Genomic DNA, 12,978 nt, shown 5'->3' with positions numbered 1-12,978 from the left:
TGCTGTAGTATTATGTGCACAACTTGCCTACTACTGCACCAGAGAATACTGCTGTATTATAGAGCTACTCATCTCAGAAATATGTTTTATATTAAAATAAAAGGAGAACTATTGTATCTTCTCAGCCAAAGAGTCATTTCTACTGTACCTTTCTTAGTGGGAATGGCACATATAATGTGTTTGTTAACTCTGCTTCTCTTCTGTGCCTTCACCCAGGTCAGGTCATTATTTTTCTCCTAGATGACTGAAATAACCTCAGGACTGTTTTCCCTGCCGTTCTACCTCCCAGGACCTTGGTCTACACTGAAACCATAATTAGTATATGTTTTTTAAAAATGTGTCTTTCATCATGGTACCCCCTTGATTAAAGCTTAGCTATTACTTCTCATTGCTATTAGGTTAAAGGCCACAGTCCTCTGGCTTCATCTTGTATTGTTTTACATCCTTCTTTCCATCTGTGTCTTACCACTGTTTTAGACGTTTCTTCCTGTGAAAGAGCTTTTTGTTTCCAACAGCTTTAGTTAGGTAAACTGCACATATATGAAGTGTGTCATTTGATAGTTTTGACATATGTTTACACATTTGAAACGATAACCATAATCCAGACAGTTAACATATTCATCACCCTTGAAAATCTCATGTCCCTTTACATTCCCTTATTATGAAGCTGCCAAGTTGTTTTCTAAAGGAGTTGTACCGTTTTCCATTCCCACCAGCAGTCTGTCAGAGCACCAATTCTTACATACATATTCATGAACACTTAGTATTGTCAGCTTTTTAAATCCAAGCCATTCGGATGGATATTTAGTATATATCTCATTATGGTTTTAATATACGTTTCCTTAATAACTGATAATGGTGAGCATATTTTCATGTGCTTCTTTGCCATCTGTGTATCTTCTTTGAATCGTCTAAATCTTTTGTTGTTTTAAAAATTAGTATCTTTTCTTACTTGTTGAGTTTCAGAATTCTTTGTATATTCTAGACACAGTTCCTTCTTATTTTATTTTCTGTTTTTTGTGGTTGTTGTTTTTGTTGTTTTCTCCACTGAGGCATTTTATTTGCACATATGTATTACATCCCTAGAAAAAGAATCCCAGGATTTCCCCTTCAGTGTGTTTCCAACTTGCTTCTTCATGGTCCATGATTGTAGCTGAGGTGGTCAGTATAATGAAACCAAACTTAGCAGATTACTCTGCCAATTTTCTAGATCTTTGCATTGTCCATCAATTCTGGGGCCAGTCACTTCATGCTTGCTTAACCTGCCTGTGAGGTTCACAACAATTTTCCCAACTCTGAGATCATCAATGATTTTAAATTCACCAGTGTAACCATGCTTCATCATCACAGTTAGAAAGTGGACAATGTCTTTGGAGCATGGCCTAGTAAGAACCTGGCGTTTGCTTCTCTTTTCAGTATTATTATGCTTTGGGGAGTATCTGCCACGACAGTCACATGCATCATGATGGTGGCACAGAAAGATGGTGGAAAGAGCTAGATACAGATCCTTTATCACCTGTTTTTTTGGCAAGGTTTTTCTTCTCCCAGTCTGTGATTTCCTTCTCTCAACAGTGTTTTTGAAGAGCAGTTTTTCTTTTTGGTGAAGTCCAGTTTATGCATTCATTTGTTCTTCTATGATTGTTCCTTTCAGTTTTCATATGTAAGAAATCTTTGCCTAGCACAAGTTACCTTTAAGCTGACATCTGGTCTCACTACGCCAGAAGCATAGGAATACCTATGCGGGGAATGACAGGGAGAGGTGAAATGCGCCTGCCAGCGTGAAAGAATCCTGGGGAGACACCATCGTTCAAGCAACACCATGTTTCACTACATCAGAAGTGTCGGGAAACCCCTGCGGGGCCGATGAGGAACGTGCCATGTATTCAAGCCTGTGAACCGGCACTTTGATGAAGCCATTGTTCAGGCCCTGCATGGTTTCACTAAGTGAGAACTGTTTGCAAAGCTATGCGGAGCCCACGAGGGAAGTGCCCTATCCTCCACTCTCCGAAGAGCTCTGTGGGGGAACACCGTCTTAGAACAAACATCTTTTCTCACTCAGAAGGGTTTGAAAACCTATGCGGGCCTAGGTGGACAGTGTCCTATACTCCACTGTCTCCAACTGCCCTTGGGGGAATGCATCTTTCAACTCACACCTGCTGCAACGAACTTGGAAGCGCTGGAAACCCCACGCGGGGCCTAGCAGGAAAACGCCACACACCTCCGTTCCGTGAAACAGCTCCCGGGGAAGAGAAGGCAGCCTTCCAACAACGTGCTGTTTCACCACGTCACAACGGTGTGCAAACCCAGTGGGGCGAATGCGGAAAGGGCCACGGATTGAAATGCTGTGAAACAACATGGTGCGGAAACCACCTTTCGAATGGCATCGCGTTTCCCTGGGTTACAAGTGTTTGAAACCCCGGTGTGGAGCCTGGGCGGAAAGTGCCCTAAGCTCAGCTCTCAGCAGCCCCACTGTGGGAACCCATCTATCTCTCCGTTAATGAACATGTCTTTTCACTCAGCGAGAAGGGTTCGAAAAGCTACGGCGGGGCCTAGGTGGAAAAGTGCCATGTACTCAATCCTGTGAGCCAGCACCGTGCTGAAACACTCTTTCCAGGAAGACCGGGTTTCACTATGTGAGCACTGTGTCAAAAGCTACGCGGGCCCCACAAGCGAAGTGCCACGTAGTCGACCTGAGAAAGAACCTTGTGGGGAAACCATCCTTCAGCTAACATGTTGTTTCGCTCAGTCACACGTGCTGGAACACCTCTGCCGGGACTAGGCCCCAAGAGCTGGAGAGTCCAACTCCGTCAGACGGCACATCGGGGACAGCATCACTCAAGGAACATCTTGTTTCACAAGGACACAGCTGTTGGAAAACCGACGTGGTGCCTAGGCAGAGAGTGCTGGGCCCTCGGTTTGGTGAGCCAACACGATGGCGAAACCGTCCCTTGCCCAGCGTCTCGTTTCCCCGCGTTAGAGAGGTTGGAAGCCTTATGGGTGGGTGGGTGGTGATGAAGGTGGTGGTGGGAGTGGGTAGGGGGAAAGCATATGAACAAAGTGCCGTACACTCCATGATGTGAAACACCACGGCGGCCAGGCAGTGTTTCAACTCGGAGCTTGTTTCACAAAGTGAAAAGTGTCTGGCAGCCTATGCGGGGCCTGCCAGGTAAGTGCCGTGCCCACAACTGTGCCTGAGAACACGCTGCCGAAACCAACTTCTGACTAAGATCTCGTGTCACTCATCCTGCAGTGTTTCCAAACCTCTACGGCGACTCTGCGTCCTGCTCCGTACACTCAACTCTGTCCACCTGCGCTTTGGGGAAACCACCTTTCCACTAACACCTTGTGTCACTCAGTGAGCAGTGTTGGAACACCTCTGACGGGACCCTCCAGAAAGGGCCATACGCTCCACGCTGTCAAACTACACTTCGGGCCCGTCGTCATCATTCAAGGCCCGTCTTGTTTCCCAAGGACACACCTGTGTGGAACCCTTGGCGGGGCCTGGGCAGACAGTGCCACATGCTCGTTTTTGTGAAGCAATGCTAGGCCGCAACCAGCTGTCAACTCGCATCTCGTTTCATGAAGTGAGAAAGGCTTGAAACCCTGTGGGGGCTTAGGCGGGAAGTGCCATGTAACTCGATTCTGTGGAACTACACGCTGGGCGAAGGGTCTTGCAACTGATAGCTTGTTTCGCGGAGGGAGACCTGTCTGAACAGCTCTGCGGGGCCTCCAAGGCAAGTGCCGCATCCTCACCTGTGTGAGACAACAGTCTGGAGAAAGCATCTTTGAACTAACAGTTCGTTTCCCCCAATAAGCAGTGTTCCCAAAAGTCTCCGGAGACAAGGCGTAAAGTTCCCTACGCTCCACTCTGCCCGTCTGCACTTTGGGGAAACCACCTTTCAACTGACATCTGGTCTCACTATGCCAGAAGCGTAGGAACACCTATGCGGGGAAAGCCGGGGAGAGGTGACATGTGCCTGCCAGCTGAAAGAATCCTGGGGAGACACCATCGTTCAAGCAACACCATGTTTCACTACGTTAGAAGTGCTTTCTTCTCAAGTACTTCTCAAGTACTTTCTTCTCAAGTGCACATGGAACCATCTCCAAGACAGATCACATACTGGGTCACAAACCTGCCCTCAAAAGTTTAAAAGAATTGAGATGATACCATGCACACTTTCAGACCACAATGCTACAAAACTTGAAATCAACCACAGGAAAAAGTCGGAAAACCTCCAAAAGCATGGAGGTTAAACAACACCCTATTAAAGAATGAATGGGTCAACCAGACAACTAAAGAAGAAATTTAAATATATATGGAAACAAATGAAAATGAAATTACAACAATCTAAATGATTTGGGATGCTGCAAAGGCAGTCTTGAGAAGAAAATACATTGCAATCCAAGCCTATCTCAAGGAACAAACAACAAAAAAACCACAAACACAAAATCTAACAGCCCACCTAAAGATAATAGAAGCAGAACAGCAAAGACTCCCCAAACTCAGCAGAAGAAAAATAAGAAAAATCAAAGCCGAAATAAACAACGTAGAATCTAAAAAAAACTGCAGAGCAGATCACTGAAACCAAGAGTTGGTTTTTTGAAAAAATAAACAAAATTGGTAAACCTCTAGCCAGGCTTCTCAAAAAGCAAAGGGAGATGACCCAAATAGATAAGGTCCTGAATGAAAATGGAATTACTACAACCAATCTCTCAGAAATACAAGCAATTATCAGGGAATACTATGAAAAATTATATGCCAACAAACTAGTCAACCTGGGAGAAATGGACTAATTCCTAAGCAACCACACACTTCCAAACCTCAAACAGGAAGAAATAGAAAATGTGAACAGTCCCATAACCAGAGAAGAAATTGAATCAGTTATCAAAAATCTCCCACCAAATGAGAGTCCAGGACCAGATGGCTTCCCTGGGGAATTCTACCAGACATTTAAAGCAGACATAATACCTATCCTTCTCAAGCTGTTCCAAAAAATAAAAAGGAAGGAAAACTTCCAGACTCATTCTATGAAGCCAGCATTACTTTGATTCCCAAACCAGACAGAGACCCAGAAAAAAAAATACAACTACAGGCCACTATCCCTGATGAATATAGATGCGAAAATTCTCAATAAGATACTAGCAAATTGAATTCAACAGCAAATAAAAAAGATTTATTCACCATGATCAAGTAGGATTCATTCCTAGGCTGCAGGGCTGGTTCAACATCTGCAAATCAATCAATTTGATACATCACATTAATGAAAGAAATTTTAAGAACCATATGACCCTATCAGTAGATGCAGAAAAAGCATTTGACAAAATTCAGCACCCTTTCTTAATAAAAACCCTCGAGAAAGTTGGTAGAGAAGGAACATACTTAAACATCATAAAAGCCATTTATGAAAAGCCCACAGCTAATATTATCCTCAATGCGGAAAAACTGAAAGGTTTTCCCCTGAGATAAGGAACATGACAGGGATGTCCACTCTCACTGCTGTTGTTTAACATAGTGTTGAAAGTTCTAGCATCAGCAGTCAGACAACAAAAGGAAAACAAATCCAAAATACAAAATCAAAGTACAGAAATCAGTTGCATTCTTATACACTAACAATGAAGTAACAGAAAGACAAAGAAACTGATCCCATTCACAATTGCACAAAGAAGCATAAAATACCTAGGAATAAATCTAACCAAAGATGTAAAAGATCTATATGCTGAAATCTATAGAAAGCTTATGAAGGAAATTGAAGAAGATATAAAGAAATGGAAAAACATTCCATGCTCATGGATTGGAAGAATAAATATTGTTAAAATGTCAATACTACCCAAAGCTATCTACACATTCAGTGCAATCCCAATCAAAATTGCACCATTCCTCTCGAAGCTTGAACAGGCAATCCTAAAAATCTGTATGGAACCAGAAAAGACCTCGAATAGCCAAAGTAATCTTGAAGAAGACCAAAGCGGGAGGCATCACAATCCCAGCCTCTATACAATGCTGTAATCATCAAGAAAGAATGGTATTGGCACAAAAACAGACACATAGACTTTGGATGATGAATGGATAAAGAAATTGTGGCTTATATACACAATGGAATACTACTTGACAATGAGAAAGAATGAAATATGGCCTTTATAGCAACGTGGATGGAACTGGAGAGTGTTATGCTAAATGAAATAAGTCATACAGAAAAAGACAGATACCATATGTTTCGCTCTTATGTGGATACTGAGAAATTTAACAGAAGACCATGGGGGAGGGGAAGGAAAAAAAAGAGAGGGAGGGAGCCAAACAGACTTAAAAACTGAGAACAAACTGATGGTTGATGGGGGGTGGGAGGGAGGGGAAAGTGTGTGATAGGCATTGAGGACACCTGTTGGGATGAGCATTGGCTGTTGTATGGAAAACAATTTGACAATAAATTTCATATTAAAAAAAAAACATTCCAGGCTCATGTATTAAAACATATATTGTTAAAATGTTTATGCAATCTCTAAATCTCTAAATCTCTAAAGCAATTTAGAGAATCCATGTAATCTCTATCAAAATAACACCAGCATTATCCACTGAGCTTTTATAGCTTGTATGGAACCAAAAAGACTGTTAATAGCCAAAGTAATATTAAAAAGGAAAAGTGATGTGAGTGGCATCACAATTCCAGACTTCAAGCTGTATTACAAAGCTGTCATCATGAAGACACTATTGTACTGGCACAAAAACAGACACAGAGATCATTGGGAGAGAATAGAAAACCCAGAAATAGACTTCAAACTACATGGTCAACTATTCAACAAAGAAGGAAAATCCAGTGGAAAAAAGTCTCTTCAACAAATGGTGTTGGGAAAACTGGATGGTGACATGCAGAACAATGAAACCTAATGACTTTCTTACATCATATACACAAAATTAAATTCAAAGTGAATGTAAGATTTAAATGTAAGAAAGGAAACCATTAAAATCCTAGAGAATAAAACAGTCAACATCCTTTATGACCTCGGGTGTAGCAACTTCTTCCTAGTCATATCTCTGGAAGCAAAGGAAATGAAAGCAAAAATGAACTATTCATCAAGATAAAAAAAAAACTTCTGCAGAGCAAAGGAAACAATCAACAAAACTAAAAGATATGGGAGAATATATTTGTAAATGACTTATCGTCATATGTCTTGAATCCGGTTTTTCCTCCGACCTAGTATTTGAGTTTGGATCAGGACCAGAGCAAGGCCTAGGATTAGGGCTAGAGCCCAAGTGAGAGTAATGGCCTATCTGCAGGTAGTGCAGATACCTCTCCAGAGGGATAAGTTGAGGGTGAGTGTTAGTGTGAGGGTCAGGGTTAGGGTTAGGATTCAGATGATAGGCTGAGGGTATAGGTTAGGGTCAGGTTTTCACTAAGAATCATACTCTCTAATCCATTCATGGTCATGGCATATGGCACAGTTTCCTTCTGTGTTCCTGCCTGGCAATTATTCTGTTAATCATGTGTCCCAAATCAGTTTTTTCCCCTTGGAGGATTCAGGCCAGGTTCAAGACCAGAGAAAGGGTTAGAATTAACATTATAGCACGTCCGAGTGAAGGTGCCCATCCTCAATCAGTGAGGAGACTTGACTCTGGGGAATAAATTTACAAATGCCCTGAGCTTACACGAATGGATTAAGTAGGCTTAGGATGAAAGCGTCCAAGAATAGGTAAACAGGGAGAAAGCACCCCCAGCATAGAACAAAAGCAGAAAGCTACTTCCACAGGAGGAACCTGTCCAGAATAGGTAAACAGGTAAACAGGCAATAGACCACCACATCAGGGTGAAATTTCCCAGAGCTAATTGGCAAAAGAAAAGTCCCTTGTTAGCCCTGAGATAGCATGCTCTGTCATCCTCTAGGCAAGTTAAGATACACAGACAAGGCACCTGGTGCCTGCCATAAATAGCTATCTTCTCAGCGCCAGGATTTTGTTTTGTGTTGACCAAAACCCCTAGCACCACATATTCTTGAAACCCCCTTTCTCTCACACACTTGTGTTAATGATCATTGTGTCATTTTCTCTTTCTGCATATCCGTCATGTTTGTAAGACTTCTGATCCTAATAAATACGGAGCAAAGATACTTACTTGGGGTTTTTGTCTCATCCCGGACATTAGCCTCTCTCATATTTAATTCTGCATCTGCTCTCTTGCTGGACACCTGTCTCGAGGGATAAATTCATGGCAAGTGTTAGGGTCTGATGTAGGGTTAGCCTTCAGGGTCTAGGCAGATGATGTGTATTATCATTAGATTTTCTCCCAGAATCATAATTTTTAGCCTCATCCTGGTCATTGCAAATGACATGGTTTCCTTTGGTGTTCCTGTTAGAATAATATTTATTCAGCCGTGGGTCCCAAATTGACATAGGGTCCTTCAGACCTAGGATTTGAGGACAGTTCAGGGACAGATAAAGGGCTAGGGTTAGAGTTAGGGCCCAGGAGGAGGGTAAGGGCCTATCCACCAGCAGTGCAAAAACTTCTCAGTAGGGACTGAGCATTAGGATGTGGGTCAGTTTTAGGTTCAAGTGCTAGACAATGTATGATAGGGTTAGGTTTTCCTTCAGAATAATACTCTGAAGATTCATCTTGGTCATTGCAAATGGCATTTCCTTCTGTGTTCTTGGTAGAGTAATATTCCTTAGGTCTTGTTTTCCAAATCTCTCTTTTCCTCAGACCTAGAATTCAGGCCAGGGTAAGTGTAGGGGCCTATCTTTCCTCAGTATTGAGACCTCTCTGGAGGTATAAGTTGAGGTTTGAGTGTTAGGGTAATGATCAAGGTTAGGGTTAGGGTTCAAGGACTAAGCTGAAATTGTGGATTTGATAGGTTTTTGTTTAAAATATTAGTCTCTAGCCCCAATCTGTTTGTTGCAAATGTCATTATTTCCTTTTGTGTTTTAGGCCCAGTAATTTTCCATAACTCAGGTGGTGCAAATTGTTTTTTTCCCAGATATACAACTTGGGCATGAGTCTTGGCTAAAACAAAGGCTAGGGTTAGGTTTAGAGTCCAGGTAAGGGGAGCAGCCTATCCATGGGCAGTGTAAAGACCTCTAGAAAGGGGTAGGTTGAAAACAAGTGTTAATGTGAGGGTCAGAGTTAGGGTTAGGATTCAGAAGACAGAATCAGTTTTTTTGCTGAGAATCATACTCTCTAGTTCCCTGCTGGTCATGGCAAATGGCATGGTTTCCTTCAGTGTCCCTTGCCAAGTAATATTCTGTCAGTTTTCTGTCCCATTTTGTTTTTTCCTCAGGCCTAGGATTCAGGCCCAGGTCAAGGCCAGAACAAGGGCTAGGGTTAGAGCCCAGGTGAAAGTAGTCACCTATCCACCAGCAGTATGGAGACCTCTCCAGAGGGATAGGTTGAGGGCAAAAGTTTGTGTAAGGGCAGGGTTACGGTTAGGATTGAGGGGTGAGGCTGATGGTGTGTGTTTGGGTCATGTTTTTGCTGAGAATCATACTCGCTAGCACCAGCTGATCATTGCAAATGGAACATTTTCCATCTCTATTCTTGTCTAATATTATTAATCATGTGTCTTGAGTCATTTTTTTCCTCATACCTAGGGTTGAACCCTTAGGGCAATAGCAAGGGCGGGGTTAGGGTTAGTATTTGGGTGAAGGAAGGACCTATCTGATGGCTGTATAGAGACCTCTATGGAGGGATAATGTTTTTTTTTAATGTTTATTTTTGCGAGAGACAGATTGAGAGCAGGGGATTGGCAGAGAGAGAGAAGGAGACACAGAATCTGAAGCAGGCTCCAGACTCTAAACCATCAGCACAAAGCCTGGCATGGCACTTGAACTCACAAACCAAGAGATCATGACCTGAGCTGAAGATGGACCCTTAACCAACTGAGCCACCCAGGTGCCCCTGTCTGAAGGGATAGGTTGAGGAATAGAGTTAGGGTGAGGTTTAGGGTTAGGATTCATGGGCAATACTGAGGGTGTGTGTTATGGTTAGGTTTTTGTTAAGAATCATATGCTCAAGCCCCATTCCATTCATTACAAATGGCTTAGTTTCCTTCTTTGTTTCTGTTAAAGTAATATTCCGTCATTTGTGTGTCCAAAATCGGCTTTTCCTCTGTCCTATTATTTGGCCCTGGCTCAGGGCCAGAACAAGGACTAGGGTTATGGTTAGGACTTGTATGAGGGTAAGGGCCTATTAGCAGTACACAGCCCTCTCTAGACAGATTAGCTGAGGACAAGGTTAGTGGGAAAATCAGGGTTAGGGTTAGGGTTCAGGGGCTGGGCTGAGGATGTGGGTTGGTGTTAGGTTTCTGTTCAGAGACATGCCCTCTAGGGCCATCCTGGTTGTTGCAAATGGCATGATTTCCTCCTGTGTTTTCTGCCAAGTAATATTCCCTTGGTTGTGTTTTCCATATCACTTTTTTTCTCAAACCTAGTATTCAAGACCATGTCAGTGCCAGAGCAAGTCTTAGGGTTAGGGTTTGGGCCCAGGTGAGTGTAAGGGCCTATATATTCCTAGTGCAGAGACATCTCCAAAGGGATAAGTTGATGTCAAGGGTTAGGATGAGGATATCAGTAAGGATTAGGCTTTTGCACAGAATTACACTATCTAGCCCATCCCAGACATTGCAAATGGAAGAGTTTTGGTTTAAGTTAGGTTTAGGATTTTTTGGAGCCAGGGTGAGGGAAGTGGTCTAATCCCCAGTAATGCAGATACATATCCAGAGGATTATTTTGAGGGTGATTGTTATTGTGGGGGTCAATTTAAGGTTAGTTTTCAAGCCTCTGCTAAACATGTGGGTTAAGCTTAGATTTTCACTCAGAATCATACTCTTTTGCCAATCCAGTTGTTACAAAGGGCAAAGTTCCTTCTGTGTTCCTGGTTAAGCAATATTCCATTGGTTTTTTCCCAGTTCAGGTTTTTCCTCAGACCTAAGATTTGGGCCCAAGTCAAGGTCAGAGTAAAGGTTAACGTTGGGGTGAAGGCCTGGGTGAGGATAGGGGACTACCTGCCAACAATGCAGAGATCTCTTCAAAGGGTAAGTTGAAGGTGAGGTTTAATGTGAGTGTCAGCTTTCCAGTTAGCATTCTGGACCCAGCCTAAGGTGTGGGTTAGGGTTAGGTTGTGACAAAGAATCATTCTCTGTGGAGTTATTTCTAGAGAATGTATTGTAAGCCCTGGATGGTGAGCAGAGCAATAGCTGAAATGTCAGCAATGTTCTGGTCTCAAGATTATTGAACGTGATAGCATTATGAGATACAGAGCCCCACGAGCCCCCAGAGGATAGTAAGAAAGTTGAAAATGGCTGTAACTTACTGACACTCCTTGGAACTGCAGGTACTCCCTGCATGCCTTCATGTAGCCACCAGATGTGTGGGTAATGTTTAAAATCTCTTGTGTTCTCTTTCCATTCTTTGATACTCTTTGATACTTATATCCCATAAAACATGAAATAAAAACTATGTGTAGTCTTCTCCTTTTGCTGCTCTCTCACAGAGGCAATCCTACACATCCTCTCAGTCTGGTGTCTGAGAACTTCTTCTTCAGTGCATGGCAACAATACTCTCTACCACCATCCTGTTTGAAATGGCATAGTTTTATTCTGTATTTGGCTCATTATTATTACAGCAATGTCCACAAAAATGGTATTTTCATCAGACCTCGGATTCAGATACTGGTCAGGGATGAGCAGAGGCTAGGGTTAGGCTTAGGGGCCCAGTGAAATTGGGGACTTATCCACCAGTAGTTTGGGACCTCAACAGAGTAATAAACTGAGGGCGTTCATTAAGGTGAGGGTTAAGGTTAGGGTTAAAGTTCAGGGGCTGAGCAGAGCATGTGGGTCAGGGTATAGTTTTCACTCAGAATCATGTTCTCTATATATCCATTACGGTTGTCACAAAGGACACAGTTTCCTTCTTTCTTTCTGGCATTGTAATATTCCCTTGCTCATGTGTCCTGATTCAGTTTTTTCCTCAGGCCTATACTTTGGACCCTGTCAGAGCCAGAGCAAGGGCTAGAGTTATGGTTAGGTCCCGGGTGAGGTAGGTCTATCTGGCAGCCATGCAGAGACCTCTCTGGATGGGTAACTTAAGTGTGATTGTTATCGTGAGGCACAGGGTTAGGGTTAGGGTTCAGTGGCTACTCTGTGTGTGGTGAGGCTCAGGTTTCCACTCAGAGTCATAGTTTCTTGTCCCATTCTGGTCATTGCAAAGGGATGAAAATATTGTTCCCACTATATTCCTGGTCAAGTAATATTCCATCAGTTATGTGTCCCAACTTTTTTTTTCCCTCAAACTTAGGATTCAGGCACATGTGAGGGCCAGAAAAGGGATTGGGTTTATAGACAGGGCTGGGTGAGAATAAGGACCTATTCACCAGCAGTGAAGCAATCTCTTCAGAGGGTAAGTTGAGGGCAAGGTTTAACATGAGGTTCAGTGTTAGTGTTGGGGTCCCAGGTTTGCTGAGTGTATGGGTTAGGGTTAGGTTTTTGCAAAGTAGCACATTTCTGTTGGTTGAAAAAGCACATTTTCCTTCTGAGTTTTTGGCCCTTTAATATTAGGGTGGTCATGTTTTCAGAACTGGTATATTTTCCTCACACCTAGGATTCCAGCCTCAGGGCCAGAACAAGGGCTAGGGTTAGGGTTAGGAGCTCTGTGAAGTTAGGGACCTATCTGCCAGGTGTTTGGAACCTCTCCAGAGTGAGAATTTGGGAGTGATGTTTATTCTGAGGTCAAGGTTAAGGTTAACATTTCAGGGCTATTGAGTGTGTGGTGAGGCTCAGGTTCTTGATCAGAATCATACTCTCCTGTCCTATCCCAGTCTTTGAAAAGCATAGTTTCCTTCTGTGATTTTGGCTGAGTAATATTCTATTGGTCATATATCCCAAATCAGTATTTTCTTCAAACTTAGGTTTGGGCCTACATCAGGGCCTGATCAATGGTGAGGGTTAAATTTAGGGTCAGTGTGAGGGAAGTTCCCTATATGCCAGCAGTTTGGCTAT

General features: G+C 42.9%; 1 pseudogene; it reads right to left on the bottom strand.

Annotated features, from left to right (window-relative positions):
• Window positions 1-911: 911 nt before the first annotated feature.
• Window positions 912-1,539, bottom strand: LOC125923854 (40S ribosomal protein S15a-like; annotated as a pseudogene).
• Window positions 1,540-12,978: the final 11,439 nt, after the last annotated feature.

This window comes from Panthera uncia, chromosome B1, assembly GCF_023721935.1.
Source record: "Panthera uncia isolate 11264 chromosome B1, Puncia_PCG_1.0, whole genome shotgun sequence".
NCBI classification, from domain to species: Eukaryota; Metazoa; Chordata; class Mammalia; order Carnivora; family Felidae; genus Panthera; species Panthera uncia.
The sequence above is the reverse complement of the archived record's forward strand: the minus strand, read 5'-3'. Positions and strand labels throughout refer to the sequence as shown.